Genomic DNA, 20178 nt, shown 5'->3' on the forward strand with positions numbered 1-20178 from the left:
ATGCCGATAGAGTATTGTTAACTATCAGTCTATGGTTTACAGCAGGCTTCACTCCTTGTGTAGTCCATTCTTGGGGTTTTGACAAGTGTGCAACATCATGTGTCCACCATCACAGTGTCAACCAGATGGTGTCACCTCCTTGAGGACCACAGTAGTCTTAATAAGCTGAAAGAGCCCAACTGGGAAATCAGAGTAACCTGGTTACCTTGCTCACAACGGCAGGCAAAGCACCAGCAGCTAAAATGAAACACATTTCATTTCTATTCAGTCCATCTCATTCAACACATTTCATGCAATACAAAGTTGACCTGCTTTGATGCTGAGAAGGAAGGAAACATAAGGGAATAGAAAGTGGTGAGCAGAAGGAAAGGTGTGATGCAGAACATCAGACAGCACTGGAACCCAGCTCACAGCTTTGCCATTGCCTGATGGGGCTCTGTCTGCTTCTGCTGGCTGCGCTCCTTGTCCACAAAGCAAAGGGTTTGAAGCCATGATTGCAAAGGCCCTTCCAGCTCCAGTTGAAAGAGGGTACAGATAATTATAACTAGGGTAGTATGTGTTTAGTGGATTGGAAAACATTTTCTTGAGCCTGAGGATTTCTTGTGCTGATTGCCTTTGGAGAATTCAAGAATTAAAAAGACTAAGAAAACATAAATAGAAAGATTCTTATTTTGGACTTTACCAATTTAGTCATTAAATAGCATGTTTGGGATACAGCTAAAAGAAACAAACAAACAATAATAATAATACTAACAGATTCTTTCCAGATAAGAATCCATAAATGCTATTTTCTTCATCTCCCTTAAGTACATGAATAAAGTATATTAAAGAACATTCTTCTTGGAATAGAAATAACACTTGAAACTAACTGAATGACTGCTCAGGGAAGCTCAGGGAAGGTGGACCTTTTATTTGGTATGGATTTGTCTTCCTTCTTATTTACATATAACTGAAACAGGAAGAAAGAGGGCAGGGCACAACCTTTGAAAGAATGACTCAGCCAGAGGACACAATATAAACTGATTAGAATCAAATGGGCCCAAGATGGCAGACAAGTCAACTTCGACTAGACCCTGATCCTCAGAATTGTTGTTGTTCAGTTGCTCAGTCGTGTCTGGCTCTTTGCAACCCCATGGACTGCAGCACGCCGGTCGTCCTTCACTATCTCCCGGAGCTTGCTCAAACTCACGTCCATTGAGTCAGTGATTTGAAGAGCTGACTCACTGGAAAAGACCCTGATGCTGGGAAAGATTGAGGACAAGAGGAGAAGGGGGCGACAGCAGATGAGCTGGTTGGCCCATCAGTATACGCTCATTGTAACACATCAGCAAGCTAAATGACACCTGGGGTTGTTGCCGTGATAGTTTCAAGGTCCACAATCAAAGACCAAAAAGTGGGTGGTGGCCCAATTCCTGGAAATCTCCACCCCTTCTCCAAAATACTTGGAATGACCCTCTCACTCATTAGCCTGTGAAATTACCCAGCCCATAAAAGCTAGCCACACCACATTTTGAGGCCACACTCAGCCTCTCTGACAGCCTAACTTTGTCTCTCAGTGACTTCTTTCTGCAGTGAGACATCAAGAACCTGGACTTCATTAGGTCTTAAAACCAGGTTTGTGATCTCAGTTGGAAGATGGTGGGTTTTGGACGAATTAGAGTCCCAGCACATAGGTTCAAGTCCCAATCTGAGGTAAACGGTTTCAGAACTATACTTAAGTCATTTAGTGGTGAGGAGCAGAAAATACAGAGGGCAGTTTTGGTTATAAGTGCTTGTGGATTTATTCTGAAATCCTAAGTTCTAGGCTGAATACAGTTTAAAAAGTCCGGCACTTGAGGAAGAAGAATATTCCAAAGGAATGTGTGAATATTCATTGTTAAAAATAGCTAACATTTATTGAAGCCTGACATCATTCTAAGTACTTCACATGGATTAAAACATTTTATCCACTCATAAATATTACGAAGGAAACACTATTATTATCTCCATTTTACAGAGGCAAAGATAAAGTCGAGAAGTTAAATAACCCTCCAGGCTGCTCTACAGTGATTAAGTTGAATTTTGAACCTGGGCAGGCTGACTCCTGAACTTCACTTCCTACCCACTATACTGCTGCTGCTATAAATTACATGTTTATATCTATGGTTTCATTTAATGGGAAAATAAGGAAACTTTAATATAATGATGTATCTCAGATAGGAGCCAAGATAAGTGGCCAGATAAAGCTGGTCTGTAAGACTTGTTCTATACTTAGAAATGCATGAATCTTGGCTTTCAGCTCTTTTTAAATTGTGGTAAATTACTGTTCAGATTTATGTCACCATTAGCAGTCTTCCATTGTTTAACATAGATTCTGTTGTAGTGCAGAAGGACCTAAGAGACTTGAGCTTACATTCAACTTTCAAATACGCTGTCCATTTGTCACTGCTGCTGCTGCTGCTGCTAAGTCGCTTCAGTCGTGTCCGACTCTGTGCGACCCCATAGACGGCAGCCCACGAGGCTCCCCCCTCCCTGGGGTTCTCCAGGCAAGAACACTGGAGTGGGTTGCCATTTCCTTCTCCAGTGCATGAAAGGGAAAAGTGAAAGTGAAGACGCTCAGTCGTGTCTGACTCTTAGCGACCCCATGGACTGCAGCCCACCAGGCTCCTCCGTCCATGGGATTTTCCAGGATTAGGCAAATGCTTGACAGTTTGTTCTGTTTGGAGACAGTTCTCCATGGGTCGCTTGCATTTCTGGATGTTCTATAAGCAGAGGCACTGACTTGCATCTAGATGATTTTTTCAATGATATTTGTATAGTAAAGAGCTTTGGAATGTACAAACGGCATCACCTCCCAGAGCAACGAGCAGGCATGCTTTACTGCTCTCTATTACAGAATCTCTAGGCTTCTCTGGTGGCTCAGATGGTAAAGAATCCACCTGCAATGAGGGAGACCAGGGTTCCATCCCTGGTGGGGAAGATCCCCTGGAGGAGGTCATGGCAACCCACTCCAGTATTCTTCCCTGGAGAATCCCCATGGACAGAGAAGCCTGGCAGACTACAGTCTATGGGATTGCTAAGAGTCAGACACAACTGAGTGCAATGCAGGCACACACATGTGTGCACACACACACACACGCACGCACACATACACTGCTAGAAAAAGCAAAGTCCTTTGTTTCTGACCCAGCAGTCTTATGCCTTCTGTCAGCACTCACACCAATGTACCAGGCCAACTTACTAGCTTGTAAGAAGAGTAAAACCTCAGACTCTTCATAGTTCTTGACAACTGCATCTGTGATTTTTTACTTTCTAAAAATATTGTCGCCATTACTTAGATGTCATACCTGGATGAATAATACTTGCCAAATGAATATTTTAGTTCAATTGAATGAATGAATCACCTTTTAATAAGAATCTACCAGGGGTTTTCTTCCATGCCAGCTTCACAGTTCTGCTTAGTGTAGACTATTATTTTCATTTTTGAATGAAGAAACTGAGGTTTAGGAACATTGAGAACTTTCCCAATATCCTAAAGCTAGTAAATATGAAAACTAAAGTCTTAAACTTGGCCAATGTTCTTTCTGCCACCATTACCTCTTGTAATGTTTTAGCTCTAGAAGTGTTAATTTTCAAGCCAAATTACAAAGGCTAACTGGGAAAGGGAAAATGATTGTTTAAAGAGAAGATGTGAGCTTCAAACAAGAAGGAAAGGGTGAAGTGGAGAAAGAGTGAGAGTGAAAGAAAAAAGAAAGAGGGGAGACCGATAGGATGAAGATATATGTCCTAATATTTTTAGAGAGCAAATATTGGACTGGGGTTCCCTGAAACAAGGGAACAGGAGGAGATTAAGGAGCTGGTTAAGGGAACTTGGTGGAGATCCATGGAAAATCTCAAATATAGCACCCAAGTAAAGCCTGGAGGGAGCCAAAAAGTCAAGTTCAGGAGTCCAAGAAAACAGTGGGTGGCGGGTGAGGGGGGGGGTAGAGGAGAAATGCAGTTCATCAGAGTCCTGTAGAAGTGAGAGAAGGGGATCAAGCAAGAGGTCTTGGTGGTTGGAGGGGACAACTAGGAGTAATTTCTTGAAGCACTTGAATATTATAAAGTGAGGACAGTCTTTTGTCATTATTGGGTGTTTATCTGCTTTGTTTTCTTTAGGCATCAATGGTCTTTCCTATGTGCAGAAGGGAACTATTAAGGACCACATGTGGTTTGGACAGAGCGACAGTAACCACCAGTTACCACTGCTGGCCCTCAGGAGAATGAACTCTGTAAGGTACTTGTTTAAAACCCAAAATGTTTGGGATCAACCTCCCAAGATACCTGCAGGGAGTTTTTCTGTCCCTGTTTTTATCTCTATTTCAATTCACTTTGAGCTTCAAAGAGCCTTTAAAATAGTAAAGTTTGCTGTTATACTTAACTCTCACTCCGGGTAGTAACTAGAGTATGATGTTAGCACATAGCCCTGGAAGCACTGCCCACCATATTTTGTTTTGTTTAGACTCACACTTCATTCACTGATATTCTGCAAACATGTATCAGTGAAGAAGGTGGCATCCTGGTAAGCCCCCCACCCCCCGCTTCTTTGTTTCCTGGCAGAGCATGGTTGAAATAAACTGGGAAAGTTTCTTTTCTTCAGGGGAGCTGCGAAAGAATGATAAATGGGTTCCTTGTTCTGATGCATCCTTCTGTTTCCTACAAGGGAAAAACCCAACAGCTGCTCATCTCTGTGTTGTCAGGAGCCCCATTTGCTCTCTAATAAGATCACTCACTGTTGTGTGGTGGAGGTGAAGGTGAGTTTCATATTATTCATTAGGCTTGAGTCCTCATTAGTAACTTTTTTATAAAATAAACACTCAGCTCTGCAGACACAGAGAACAAGAGCCTACTTCATACAAATTACAATGATAAATGTCTCCTGTGGCCCTAGATTCCAACTCTTAACATCTGGGATCTCCCCATCTCCATGGCAACATAAAGTAAATAATAAAAATAGTCCACATCCAGGAAAAGCACAGCGGGGAATGTCTGTCCTGAAAGAAAACAAGCGCTTAACATGCATTCACATACCCGCAAGAGGACCCATGCAAAACTTAACAGTTGATCAATAGGAAAACAGCAGTGAGTGGATAACGCCAAGTGTAAAAGCAAACAGGCAAAAAACGTCAGATGGTTTGAAGTATTGTCTGCTTTCAAGAGGATGCCTGAAGGGAACGCTGCTTCTTATATTCACGGGCTTGTACAGCGTGTCTTTTACATTTTGTACAAATGTGTTTTGAATTAGAAGCCTGTTATGTTACACCATATTTAACGGGAACCATAGATTATAAAAGTAATAGTATCAAGCAAGGAGTTGGGAACTGCTGATTTTGTTTTTGCCACATAACTTCTTAGCAAAGCCTCCGCCTGCCAAATAGGCCTCCTGCAACTCCTCCCAACATGCACTCCAACAACCCGGAGGGCCACTCCTCCCACACCCCCGCCTACCCCAGGGGGACACAAAATGGCACATTTGGGAGGCTCCAGAGCCCCCACAGTTGGCGTGAGAGCCTCCAAGCAGCCCTCTGGGAGAAAAGAATGTGCCTTCAGGGGCACAAGAAAAAGCTCAGGAATAGGATGTTTTCAAGAATGGGGTTTTTGACTTAATTTCCTAGTTAGCTGTAGTGACTTTGGACCTTTCAGTTCACTGAGCCTGGTTTAACTCATCTGTGAAAATAGAGACAAGGGGACTTCATGACCCGGTGTTCCTACCAGCCCTGGAATTCTACTATTCTGTGAATTGAGCACAAAGCATGATTTTGTTTCAATCTTTCTGGGTAAAACTTTCTGAGTTTACTGTTCTACCCTAGCACTGAATGTAACCAGATGGCAGCGTCAGGGCTAGGGGGAGTGGAAGGAGGGGAGGGTTAGATGCAGCTTAGGGGAAAGACAGAGGGGTCTAGAGCCAATCCCGGTGACCGCCTGTGTGACCCTGGGCAAATTGCTCAACCTTTCTTGGCCATAATGTCTTCATCCCTACCAATGGGAATGATGGTCCTCACCTTACAGCATCACTGTAGGAATAACTGCAAGTAATCAATAAATGGCAACTATTAACTTTTTTATGGATCTTTGAGACAGTTATTTAAAAACTATTTTGATCACAGAAGTAAGATTTTGTAGTAGTGGGGCCACTTGTCTGGTGTGATTTATGGAAAGCCAACCCAATGCTTTGTCATGGGGATACTATTTGGCACTACCTACGTGTGAATCTATACTGGAGATCCACCATGGGGCTTTTCTTTGAATCCCTAACAGTAGCTTTCATACTCTGCATCTTTCTCCCAAAATGGTGAAAGTCTCTTAGTCGTGTCTGACTCTTTGTGACCCCACGGACTATACAGTCCATGGAATTCTCCAGGCCAGAATACTGGAGTGGGTAGACTTTCCCTTCTCCAAGGGATCTTCCCAACCCAGGGACTGAACCCAGGTCTCCCACATTGCAGGCAGATTCTTTACCAGGTGAGCCATGAGGGAAGCCCAAAATACTGGAGCGGGGTGCCATCCCTTCTCCCAGGGGATCTTCCCAACCCAGGGATAGAACCCAGGTCTCCTGCATTGGTGGGCAGTTTCTTTACCACTGAGCCACCAGGGAAGCTCAAAATTAGAGTGTAGCTAAACCATTCTGGCTTTAATTTAATAATCTAGAAAAGTTGGGCTCTGTTATAGTAAGTGAAGGCTTTTGCTATATGAGTTGTGCACAGACATCTTGCCATGTATTCACAGGCAGATATTCAAATTAAAAGCTAACCATGTCCATTGTAGCATTATTTATAATAGCCAAGATATGGAAACAACTTGAGTGTTCATCAGTAGATGAATGCATAAAGATGTGGTGCATGTATAGAATGGAATACTACTCGGCCAGAAAAAGAATGAAATCTCTCTCACCATTCTCAATGAAACAAATAGACTTCATTAAATGAGTGAAATCAGTTAGACTGAGAAAGATAAATAGAGTATGATCTCACTCTTATGTGGAATCTAAAAAAAACCACACAAAAACAAGTTCATAGATACAGAAAGGCAGATTGGTGGTCACCGGAGGGGAAGGGAAAGGAGGTAGATGAAGTGCATGAATTCATTGTATAATGATGGACAATAACTAGATCTTTCTTGGTGATCACTTTATAATATATACAGATGTTGTATTTTAGCAGTGCACACTTGAAATTATATATAATGTTATATACCAATTTTTTAAAAATCACCAGAGACTAACACAATATTGTAAATCAACTATTCTTGAATTGCAGGGAGGAAAAAGCTAACTAGAAGTTAACTGTCACAAAGATGGCTTTGGGGGCAGATTCTTTTTGTTGAGGGGCTTCTCTGGTGGCTCAGATGGTAAAGAATCTGGCAGTGCAGGAGACCCGGGTTCGATCACTGGGTCGAGAAAAGATACCCTGGAGAAGGGAATGACTACTCTCTCCAGTATTCTTGCCTGGAGAATTCCATGGACAGAGGAGCCTGGCAGGCTACAGTCCATAAGGTCACAGAGACTCGGACATGACTGAGCAACTTTCACTTCTCTATTTATTCCTTTCTTCCAGTTAAGTTCCTCTTCATCTCTTTTGTGTCTGTTGACCACTCTCCCCCTCTTAGTTTTCCCTCCCAATCTTCTGATTTTAGTGTGCTCTTCTTTCCAATTCTGTGTTCTATATTCTTCAGTACTGTGCATTCCTCACTCCTTTACTACTTCTTATTCCATTTCTGACCTCCTTTCCTTTTTATTTTCTCAAGTTTAACTTACACTGATCCACAGTACCTTCTGGAAGTGGGTGGGTGGGTTTTGCGGAAAGATAAATACTAGAAGGGCAGATGGACTTTCCCTGGAATATAAGAAACAGGGTTAGTTGCAGTTAACTTCTGGGACTGAATTTCCAGAGGATGGTTCATATCAGAGCATCCAGCTGCCCAGGATTTAGAGACATCAAGCGGAGAACCAGCAAGTGTCTGGGCAGTAGTGACTCCAGGGGCACTGGAGTCTAACCTGTCAAGGGAAGAGGGAGTCTGTTAGAAGTAGCCGCGGTTAGAAGAATAAGGTGTTGTATTTGATCCAAAAGACAAATCTAGCATTTGGGCTGCCTGACCTGAAAGGATGGGAAAAAAGGCTAAATGAAAAAGGCTAAATTGACCTCTGTTCCAATACTACAATATGAGTAACCCAAACAATATGATTAAAATAACTGATGTATTGAACTCCTTGGTCAAACAGGAACACTGGTTGATTTCTAATATTAACTATCAAAGAACACACCTGCCAATGCAGGAAACATGAGGGACATGGGTTCGATCCCTGGATCGGGAAGATCCCCTGGAGGAGGGCCTGGCAACCCACTCCAGTACTCTTGCTTGGAGAATCCCATGGACAGAGGAGCCTGGCAGGATATAGTCCACAGGGTCACAAAGAGTCAGACACGACTGAAGTGACTTAGCATGCACGCACACCTCACCCTAGTCAGCTCTGAGTCTTATGCCCCTCTCTACCAGTTATCATCTGACTGATCTTGGATAAATTACTTAACCTTTTCAAGTTTTTTGTTCCCTCTATAAAAACATATGACACCTGTGTCTTTTATAAGTAACAGAGATTAAATGAGATCTCATGTGAAGTGCACTCAGGGTACTTTGAAGTTCCTATGCAGTTACTGCATCTTGGTCTTGGGATTTTCATATTTCAGAGATGCTTTGTTCGTCTGATGGGTAGTTAAAGGTCCATTTGGCTCAGCGCCCTACCCTGTCCTCATGCCCTGACGTTAAGCGAGTTTGAATTAACCTTACATCTGTATCGTGCTGTATAATACATTGCTCTCCGCACCCTTACATCCAGCCATTCTTGGCACCTCCTCCCCAAATTCCCATTTGGCTCACTAATGATTTAACTTGTCTGGTATGGAAAGAAAGGTTAAAAGCCAGAGGCTTAAAACCCATTTTAAGCCTCACACCAGGTATGTTAGAGCAGAAGTTTCCAGGTAGGGGTGACTTTAACTCCCAGGGACATTTGATAATGTCTGGAGACATTTTTCATTGTTACAACTTGGCGGGTAGGTTGAGGTGGTGTTCCTGGCAGGTAATAGGTAGAGGCCAGGAATGCTGCTGAATATTCACAGTGCAAAGAAATACCTCATCCAAAATTTCAACAGTGTTCAGGTCGAGAGACCCTAGTTTGGAAGTAGCCAGTTGGACAAATCGTTTTTGTAAATAGGAGACCTTCCTTTTCAGTTTTAGCCTCTTACTATTTATTAAGTTTGAGAATGTCTGGACAGCGGAGGCGTTCAACGGGATCAGAAAACCTTTAAAACTGAGCTGCTGTTATGAATTCAGAGAAATATGTTTGCCTTTTGGACAAAGAGATCTGTAGCCTTATGCATGCCAAAAAAATTTGCTCAGGGTTTGCTGTGCGGCAGCAAGCGAATCTATCCATAAAAGGGATGGACTTCACTGCTCAGAGGGGTTCCCTTCAAGGGTTTCCCTTGCGAGCTGGAAAAAAAAAAATCATTGGGAAAGGCAAGGCTGGCCAGCCTTCTGAGTTCCAGCCCCTCATCAAGGAGTGTTTATATTTCCCCAGAGGTGAGAGCATGCAGGCTGTGGGGAAGGGCAGCACTCTAGCCCTAAAAAGGGGTTGTTTGGGAACCATCTTATTTTTTAGATGCGAAGATGAACCAGCTTAGCTGGAAAGTTCTTTTAAAGGAGAATCTTGGTTTTATTCTTAGGGGAAGCTGAGACGAAGTCATCATGGAGGGACAAATGCCTGGGCTTCTGGATCAGGAACATCAGGGTTAGACCCCAGCTCCTGCAGCGCTTACTGACGCTGTCACCTTGGACAACGAAAATAAATTAGCTAAAATTACCACACACCTCCTACATGCCAGACTTAATGCTAGTCTTACACGTGCAATATGATTTCACTTTATTTTTACATTAACACTTTGAGGTAGCTTGGTTATGTCATATAGTCAGTAATGGGCTAAATCACCTAGGTTTGTTTGACTCCAAAGCCTGTGATTTTTCCACTACACCCCATTCTCTCCCTAAATCCCACTTTTAGCCTCAGTTTCCTTGCTTGTTAAATGGACTCAGACCACCTCAAGAGAGTGTTAGAAAGATCAGCTCCAACCTTGGATGCCTCTGGTCTGTAGGCAGTTCTGGCCTCCAGGGGGCGCTCAACACTCCTCTTGTCTACTTCCGGCGCCACTTTCAGCATCTTTAAGGACATTTATCAGCCTTTGCATCTGTTGGGGTACATCAGTGAGCTGAGATAAAGGCTCGTGCCCCTCCAGGAGGCTTGCTTCTGCTCCCTCTCCTTTCCTTTTATTTTTTTTCGTTTAAATATTTATTTATTTATGTAGTTGGCTGTGTCAGGTCTTAGTTACAGCATTGCAACATGCAGGATATTTAGTAGCAGCATGCAGGGTCTTTTAGCTGCAGCATGTGACATCTAGTTCCCTGACCAGGGATCGAACCCGGGCCCCTGACCCTGGGAGCACGGAGTCTTAGCCACTGGACTACCAGGGAGGTCCCTGCTTCTTTTTCTCTGAAGCCACACTCAGCTCCCTTTGACTAGGGAGTCTCAGAGATGGGGGCAGTCACCTCCCTCTCCCAATGGCCAACCTGATCTCTTCCACTTCTGAGAGTGATGAGGCTGGGTGGCCTACATCTTGCTTCTCCGACTTGCACACACCTGTCCTCTCTTTCTGACTCCTCGGACACCCTCCTCCAGATCTACTGCCCTGATCTGGGCGTCTGTGTGGAGAGCCCAGGCCAGCTCCTCTCTAGGCCTCAGAGAAAGTCTTGCTTGTGCTTGTGCTGGCTGGAACCTTCCCTCAACCCAATATTTTTGATCCTTGATGCAGAGATGAACAGATAACACCTCTGCAGGCCTCTCTGCAATGGAATGGAAGGAGGACCCTGTAGGTTCAGCCTGGCTCCTTGGCTTCTACTTTGCATACAGGATCCAAATCCTGCTGAGAATAGTGTTGCTTTATCTGGTTTCATAATCAGCGCTCCTATCTCTTTCAGAGAAGCCTTCAAAAGTGGGACGTTTAGGATAATGTTCCACTATTCCTTAATTTCCTGTCCACAGGATATTCACATCACCCGTTGAATCTGACATCCTCCTGTGTCTAACAGTTAGTGCTTCACGGGTGTTACTCCTCCCTTAGACACAAACGAGAGCCTGAGAGATCATACAGTTTAGGGGTGTTTAACTTAGAATCCTACTAAGGGTAGAGTCAGTGACATAATGAGCATTTTCTCTCTCATTAGTCAACAATCCAAAACTTTTGACCCATGGAATAAAGCATGAGACAGAAGCAAGAAGCTTCTCTATGTCAGGAAGAGAGACACAGTTATCGTTACAGTATGGTTGCACTCTTGGTCAATTTGAATCCCGAGGATTTGAAGTGTTCCAATACACTCTTTTGGAGAAGGCAATGGCACCCCACTCCAGTACCCTTGCCTGGAAAATCCCATGGACGGAGGAGCCTGGTAGGCTTCGTCCATGGGGTCGTGAAGAGTCGGACACGACTGAGTGACTTCACTTTCCCTTTTCACTTTCATGCATTGGAGAAGGAAATGGCAACCCACTCCAGTGTTCTTGCCTGGAAAATCCTGGAGATGGTGGGGGTGCCTGGTGGGCTGCTGTCTATGGGGTTGCACAGAGTCAGACACAACTGAAGTGACTTAGTAGCAGCAATACACTCTTTATAAACAAAAATTTTAAAATATGAATCTCCTTATTCTTTCTGGAGGTGGGGGCGGAGGAGGAGAAACCTCAAGAAGAGTCTAATTCCAAATCTGATCGCCTGAGTGAGTAGAAAATCTTGGTTAGGCTGTGTGCTCCATGAGGGTTTGAAATACCTGGGGAATAGCAATGCCCATCAGCTGTTGACTGTGATGTATGAATTCACTACTGTTTACATGCTGTGAGTGGACTTAATGTCTATCAATTGCTGTTGCTCTGTGTGACTGTCCTCTTTGTATCATATACCAATGCCATCTATATGCCTATTAAGTGGTAGAGCTAGAGTTTTCTTTTTTAAAAAGTGTTCTTTGGACTAAAATAGGGGTCAACATACTTTCTCTCCAAGGGCCAGATAGTACATACCTTATGCTTTGCATACCGTATAGTCTTTGTCACAACTATTCAACTCTGCCATTAAAGCATAGAACCCACAACATATAAATGAAGGCACAAGGCTGTGTTCTAATAAAACTTTAAATACAGATGCTGAAATTTGAATTTCATATAATTTTCACATGTCAAAAAATCTTTTTTTTTCTATTTCAAAATGTAAAACCTATTTTAACTTGTAGGTTGTACAAAACCAAGTGATGAGCCAGATTTAGGCCACAGGTTACAGTTTTATGGCACCTAGACTAGAAGTTAGATATCATAAAAAGGCATTAAGTGTTACTTATTTTGCTTAGAAACTTTGTTAGAAGAAAAATAAGTTATAATGACTGTTGATCTGTATAGTACCCACATGCATACACACACAGGTATACACAGACATGCATATGCACTGATTCCCATTGGAAATTATTTTTGAGTTGTTGAGGAGGGTGTGTCTATAGGCTGCTGCTGTGACCCAGAGGCACCAGCAAAAAACTGGATCAGTTTTCAAGTCCCTTAGCCAGAAAGGGCAAAAAGAGAAGATACTGTGATGTTCTGTATATAATTCTATTAGTTGGGTACCAGAAAAACAGAGATCTAAATACACGATGGTTTGAACAATATAGTAAATATATCTTTCTGCATGTAAGAGTCTGGACAGGCAGTGCAAAGCTGCACCCAGGTCCCTTCATCTCAAGTTTCGATCAACTTCAGCAGCCTGCTCTTACCCTCATAGTCCATGAGGGCTGCTCCACCTCCCCCCATCATACCCATATTCCAGTGAGAAAGAAAAGAGAAAGGGGCAGAAGAGGGCACACTTGGTCATGATTTTTTTTTAATTTTTATTTCTTAATTTTTAAATTATTTTTTGCCACACCATGCAGCATGTGGGATCATAGTTCCCCAAACAGAAATAGAACCCACACCCCTTGCAATGTAAGTGCATTTTCTTAACTACTGGACCGCCAGGGAATTCTCATGATTTTTATTTTCGGGGCTCGTGCACTGGAATGACCCAGAGGGATGGCATGGGGAGGGAGGTGGGAGGGGGGTTCAGGATGGCGAACACATGTACACCCATGGCGGATTCATGTCAATGTATGGCAAAAACCAATACAATTTGTAAAGTAATTAGCCTCCAAAAAAGAAAAAAATGGTGCTTTCTTTTTCCAGACAAATGGGGTAACAGGGACTGGTTTTATCCTCATGTTCCAAACAACAACAACAGGACAAACTGCCAGACAATGGTTTTCACGATGTAAGACATCAGGCAACAAAGGGCAGCAATCCTCGAAAGAGAGGAAACAAAGGAGGTGAGCTCTGAATGTGTCCCAGACCTCGGTGCAAGATGGGGAAATCCAGAGTGGAGAGAGTGGAGTGAAGCTGGGAGTCCTGGGAAGCCCAGGTCGTTAGGGCTCACAGGCAGAGCACCGCGAAAGAGAATGCTGCGTGGAGATAACTCTGGAGGTCTGCCAAGGGTCCCGCTAACCCCGCCCCCTCACCCCCCACCCCTTGGTTTCATCTGAGCGCTGATCACTACGCGTGTGAAGGAACTAGCCAAGGCCTGAGACTATTGGAAGGAAAATTCTCTAGAGCTCACCCAGAGGCAGGAAGAGCTCCTCTTACAGTAGCCAGAGTAGAAAATCTTCTAATTCATAGGGCGTCAAGTAGAATTCTCAGAGTTCTGCCTCAGTAGTGGGACAAAATGAATTCTAGCTTAAACGCTACTCTGCTTCCACCTAACAAAACCTAAAACCAAACATAAATAAATCAATAGATCATTTCCTAATGTAATGGGATAATTTGGGAGCCCAAAGGTAAAAGTCCTAATCTTTGGAACCTAGAAATGTTACCAGATTTGGGGAAAAGGATCTTTATAAGTGTGACTGTGTTAGGGATCTTGAGATGAGAAGACCATCCTGGATTATCCCAGTAGGCCCCAAATGCCACCACAAGTGTCCTTATAAGAAGGAGACAGGACTTGCCACATGGTCCAGCGGTTAAGAATCTCTGCCTGCCAATGCAGGGGTCTCAGCTTCAATCCCTGGTCAGGGAGGATCCCACAACTAAGCCCGGGCGCTTCAGTTACTGAAGTCCATGCACTCTAGAACCAGTGAACCGCCCGAGAGAAGCCTCTGCTGTGAGAAGCCCATATGCCACAGCTAGAGAGTATCCTCCACTCGCCACAACAAGAGAAAGCCCAAACACAGCAACGAAGACCCAGTGCGAACAAAAATAAATAAATCAAAGAAGGAGGCGGGAGTAGAGCCACACAGAGGCAAGGGCGATGTGAAAACAACTGGCTGAAACTGGAGTGACATGGTCAAGGGATGCTGGGCTCCACCGAAGCCGGAAGAGGCAAGACAGAAGCCGGAAGAGGCGAGAGATGAAATCTCCCCCGGAGTCCCTGGAGCTGCCCCCACTGACACTTTGGTTTCAGACTTCTGGCTTAAAGAATAAATTTTTAGTGTTCCGAGCCACTACGTTTGAGGTAATTTATTACAGCAGCATCAAGAGACTAACACACCAAGTAACTTAATCACATCCTGTAACAGAACTCAGATATTTATAGGAATACAAAATTATTCAGCACCTAACAAGATAAAATTCACAGTGTTTACCAGCCAAGCAAAAATTACCAGGTATGCAAAAAAGCTGGGAAATACATAACGAAGGGAAAAGTCAATCGATTGAACTGACCCAGAAAACATAGATGGTAGCACTAGCATACATCCTTTTTTTCTTTTTTTGGCTTCCCTGGTAGCTCAGTCGGTAAAGAATCCATCTGCAATGCAGGAGACCCTGGCTGGATTCCTGGGTCAGGAAGATCCACTGGAGACAGGATAGGCTACTCACTCCAATATTATTGGGCTTCCCTTATGGCTCTCAGCTGGTAAGGAATCCGCCTGCAATGTGGGAGACCTGGGTTCGATCCCTGGAAGATCCCCTGGAGAAGGGAAGGACTACCCACTCCAGTTTTCTGGCCTGGAGAATTCCATGGACTATATAGTCAGACACGACTGAGTGACTTTCACTTTTTCAGTTCGGGACCTAAGATCAAGACGTGATGCTGCTGCGGATGCAGCTGAAATCCTGAGTTCTACAACCAAAAGATGAAATGGAGAAAATTGGCAGATGGCTAGCAGTCCCAGCCATCATAGTAAAAACTTGTCTCACCAGTTGTATTAGTCAGGGTTTTATAGTTACAAACAACTGAAACAGATGTGGTTGATTTAAGTGAAAAAAAAAATTTAATAAAAGGATATTGTGTATTTCACAGACTTTAGAACCAGGCTTAGAAATCGATCAGGAACAAATGAGACCTGGCAGCAGCCAGGACCACAGCCAAAATCTTGCTGCGGAGCCCATCTAGTGAGGATAATGTTCGCTGGACATCACAATCTGTCCTCTGAAGTCACCTGGCACATGTGCAGCTGCAGCTTCCCGGATGCTGCTGCCACTGGAAAGTCCACATCGTGGAGTCCGCTGCTGCCGGCTGCCAACAGGGATGCTCCTTGTCCTGTTTCTTTGGACCACTAACTATAGGCTGCCATGGGTGCATTGGACAACTGGGCTTCACCATAGTCTGAGTCCCAGCTGCTAGGAAGGCTGACAGAAGGAGTTTTCAGCTTCTGCCCCAGAAGGCATCAGGAGGAAGAGAAATCGTCTCAGAACTGGAAGAGGGTGCAGAAACTGAACAGCCAAGTAGTAACAGTAATTACCAACAAAGTCCATTTTATGAGTTCTACTGATGTTGCAAACCATGAGTGCAGAGTGAAGGCGGGGGGTGGGGGGGGCCTTAACATTGGTGCGTGTGTAAAGTCTCTCCAGTCGTGTCTGACTCCATCCTTGGGATTCTCTAGGCTAGAATACTGGAGTGGGTTGCCATGTGCTCCTCCAGGGGATCTTCTCCACCCAGGGATCGTACCTGCATCTTACATCTCCTGCATTGGCAGGCAGATTCTTCACCACTAGCACCACCTGGGGAGCCCTAGCATTGCTGATGCAACTTCTACTCCTCTGAATTCAGTTTTCACCATCTAAGCCCACCTTTGTTTTTTATTCCTAATGAATACATTTTAGTCATATTTACATGTATTTGAGATATGTGAGTGATCCTTCGGAAGTAAATCATCTAAGTCAGTGTTATTAACTTCCCATTTTTGGTGATTTTCTTACTAACATGTCCATTCCTTTATGGACATCCTACTGACTACCAACCTTTGTACTGAGGATGGGAAAAGTAAAATCTAAAAAGAGAATGGCAGTTAAATGCATTCTTTCCTTTGTGCTCTGGTGTTTACTGTAGAGAATGACTTTAACTCTGGTTTAGTCACTTACTTCCTGGATTATGTCTTTAATCCGTGATGATTCTTAAGCAGTCCGCTTCCCCACCCCACCTCCACCCCCACCACCAGCCTGGATTCTCCTTGCTTAAAAGGAAGTAGTAGGGAATATCTGACTGGAAGGACCAGTGTTTTAGAAAGCTGCATTAGTATGACTGAAGAGTGATGGGAGGATCTCTACGTTGTCCCTATAGTTCTGTCCTTTAAAGTTAATTCCTTGGACACTTTCCATAAGTCTCTCAGTAAAATACCCAACAAAAACAAACAAAAAAACATAGAAGGGACAACACATGAAACGATAATCACTTTTAACATCTTGGAGGCCTAAGTTTTTCCGGCACTAACTTAACACTTATTGGCACTACAGAGTGCCTTGGGCTCCCCTGGTGGCTCAGTGGTAAAGAATCCGCCTGCCAATGCAGGAGACTTGGTTTGAACCCTGGGTCAGGAAGAGCCACTGGAGAAGGAAATGGCAACCCACTTCAGTATTCTTGCCTGGGAAACCCCATGCACAGAGGAGCCTGGCGGGCTACAGTCCATGGAGTTGCAAAGAGTCAGACAGGACTTAACAACTAACAATAACAACAGAGTGCTTCACATGCAGTTTAAGTCACTATTATTCATGAGGTCCTATCTTGGGGGTATTATTATTGCTGCTTTTCTACAGATGAGGAAAGCGAGGGTCGGAGAAGTCACATAACTTGCCCAAGGTCACACGGACAGTTAATGGCAGAGCTGTGATTCAAATTGCTCTGTACCTGTCTAGCCTCTGTGCTAGACTGGTGGCTGCCTCTCACCTAAGAGAGTACTGACCTGAACAAGACACAGGGCAGCTAAGTACTGATAAAAGGGAGAAGGGAGCTCAGGTCCAGGGCACAGCACACCGCCCATGCGGGGCAGGCCTGAGTCCAGGTGGGAACTCTGGGACACACAGAAGACAGATCTAGGGGGCTGGACAGCACAGATCACCCCGTGGCTAAGGGTCTGCCTTCTTTCTGGCTGGAGGCCCTTGGCCATCTTGTGCCGATGGCTCTGACTTCAGGGATCTGCCTTCTTGAAGAAGTCCCCAACTACTTTCATTCCTGATGAAATCGGCAAACTCTGTCTGCCACCTTGAGGTCCAAGGACAAAGGGGAGGGAGGGGGCACTATTACACAGAACTCTCTGAACACTGCTTAAAGAGGCACAGAAAATGATTTGCTGCCTGTGCAAAGCAAAGTCAGCAACATGCATAACAGTGAGGCCAGTTGCTTATGAGAGAAAGAAAACCTGTTGGAGCCATCATTAAATGGAGAGTCAGACGGGAGACTTAATGGCCAGGATGGCAGTCTCTGTGGACTCTCCAGCCTTTTCACTGGAGAGATGGATTCACAAAGCACCACACAAGCGCCAAGTATTCACAGACAGGAAACCGTGAAGCTGCTGCTCTTGTTTCTGCTGGGGATTTTACTACCTCTAAAGAAAACAGTGAGTTTTCGTTCTGCGGAACTATCCTTTCAGGCATCCTGGGTGGTATTAGTGGTAAAGAATCCACCTGCCACTGCAGGAGACAGGAGACCTGGGTTTGATCCCTGGGTCTGGAAGATCCCCTGGAGGACGAGGGTATGGCAACCTACTCCAGTGTTCTTGCCTGGAGAATCCCCATGGACAGAGGAGCCTGACGGGCTACATAGGGTTGCAAAGAGTAGAACACGACTGAAGCAACGCAGCACGCACACATCCATTTCACAGAAAAGTCCAGAATTCAAACTCCATTCAAATCCCATCTTGGTTCTCTTGGTCTCTTTTTCCTCCCTACCCTACAGCGTCCAAAGTATCTGATTCTAAATAAAAATCAAACAACCAGAAACATTAGAAGATAAGTAAAGAGCACTAAAGCAAAAGAACATCAAGCAATCCTTCAGTTTTTGCACCCAGGCCAGACAATGCTGGAGAAAAACAGAAAAGCTTCTGCCAAAACCATCCTGCAATAACTCCAGCTTTCTAGTTCTTTGCTCATCAGCAGGCGAGTCAGGTACTATCAGCAGAAATAGGCTTTACAAGTGGCAGCGTGAGCACTGCACCATGATTTAAGCTTCTTGAAACACCCAGACTTAGGGCACTTAGACTGATAACAGATTCTATCTCAAAAATGTCTTCTATCCAGCATCCTTTCTTTTGAGGAAACACAGAAAGGAGCAATGCGAATTAGCCTATTTATAAACTTTTTGGCCTTATCCATTCTTTAGAATTGAAAAATAGTATTAAAACACTGGGTAATACCATACTTAAGAACAACACAAGTTACAAAGCAGCAATGTAGAAGGCAATTTTAGAATTAAAATTAGACATCGGGCTTTCACGAGTCATAAGATTTTATATATCAGACAGGCTGGCATTTGTGTGGGGGAGGGCCAGGGAGGGACTGAAGGTGGTGGAGTGGGGAGATTTGCAGATGTAGAGTGCATATACCCACAGGAAATTGGTTCTTACCCAGCTCCCACCCACCTATCCTTCCCCCTGGGTCCCACTGCTCTGTTATCTGTTGACCCACAGTCACCTCTAGCATCTGGTCTCTCCCCTTGTCTCTCCATCATTCCATCTGTCCACCTGGACTTCTGTGGTTCTGATGTTACCTCCCCAGCTTCTACCTGCCTTTGGAGCAGCCTCCTAGGCTAACCTGCCATCCTAGTCTCTCTTTTTTTAAAAGAAAATGTGCACCCATGGCAAATTCATGTCAATGTATGGCAAAACCAATACAGTATTGTAAAGTAAAATAAATAAATAAAACTGAAAAATTAAATAAAATTAAAATTAAAAAAATAAATAAAAGAAAATGATAATTTTTACAGGAGTATAGTGGTGGTTCAGATGGTAAAGAATCTACTTGCAATTCAGGAGAGCCAGGTTCGATCCCTGGGTTGGGAAGATCCCCTGGAGGAGGGCATGGCCACTCCAGTATTCTTGCCTGGAGAATCCCATGGACAGAGGAGACTGGAGGGCTACGGTCTTTGGGGTCTCAAAGAGTCGGACACGACTGAGTGACTAACACACACACAGTTGCCTTATGATGTGTTAGTTTCTGCTGTACAAAAAAGTGAATCAGCTATACATTTACATATATCCCCTCTTTTTAAAAAATTTCCTTCCCATTTAGGTCACCACAGAGCACTGAGTAGAGTTCCCTGTGCTTTACAGTAGATTCTCAATAGTTATCTGTATTAATGTCCCCATTAATCCCATCCTCCCCCCTTTCCACCTTAGTATCCTTAGCATCTATGTCTGTATCTCCATTTGCTTTGCAAATAAGACCATGTTATACCATGTTTCTAGTTTCCACATATTTTATGAATTAACGCATCGTAGTCTCTTGACTGGAGAAGGCAATGGCACCCCACTCCAGTACTCTTGCCTGGAGAATCCCATGGACCGAGGAGCCTGGTGGGCTGCAATCCATGGGGTCGAGAAGAGTCGAACACGACTGAGCGACTTCACTTTGACTTTTCACTTTCATGCATTGGAGAAGGAAATGGCAACCTACTCCAATGTTCTTGCCTGGAGAACCCCAGGGACGGTGGAGCCTGGTGGGCTTCTGTCTATGGGGTCGCACAGAGTCGGACACGACTGAAGCAACTTAGCAGCAGCAGCAGCAGTCTCTTGACTGGAGTTCCTCCACCTGCACTAAAGCTTTGCTCTGTTTCACAGACTGTGCCTCTT

Source organism: Bos mutus, chromosome 4 (genome assembly GCF_027580195.1).
Source record: "Bos mutus isolate GX-2022 chromosome 4, NWIPB_WYAK_1.1, whole genome shotgun sequence".
Taxonomy (NCBI): Eukaryota; Metazoa; Chordata; class Mammalia; order Artiodactyla; family Bovidae; genus Bos; species Bos mutus.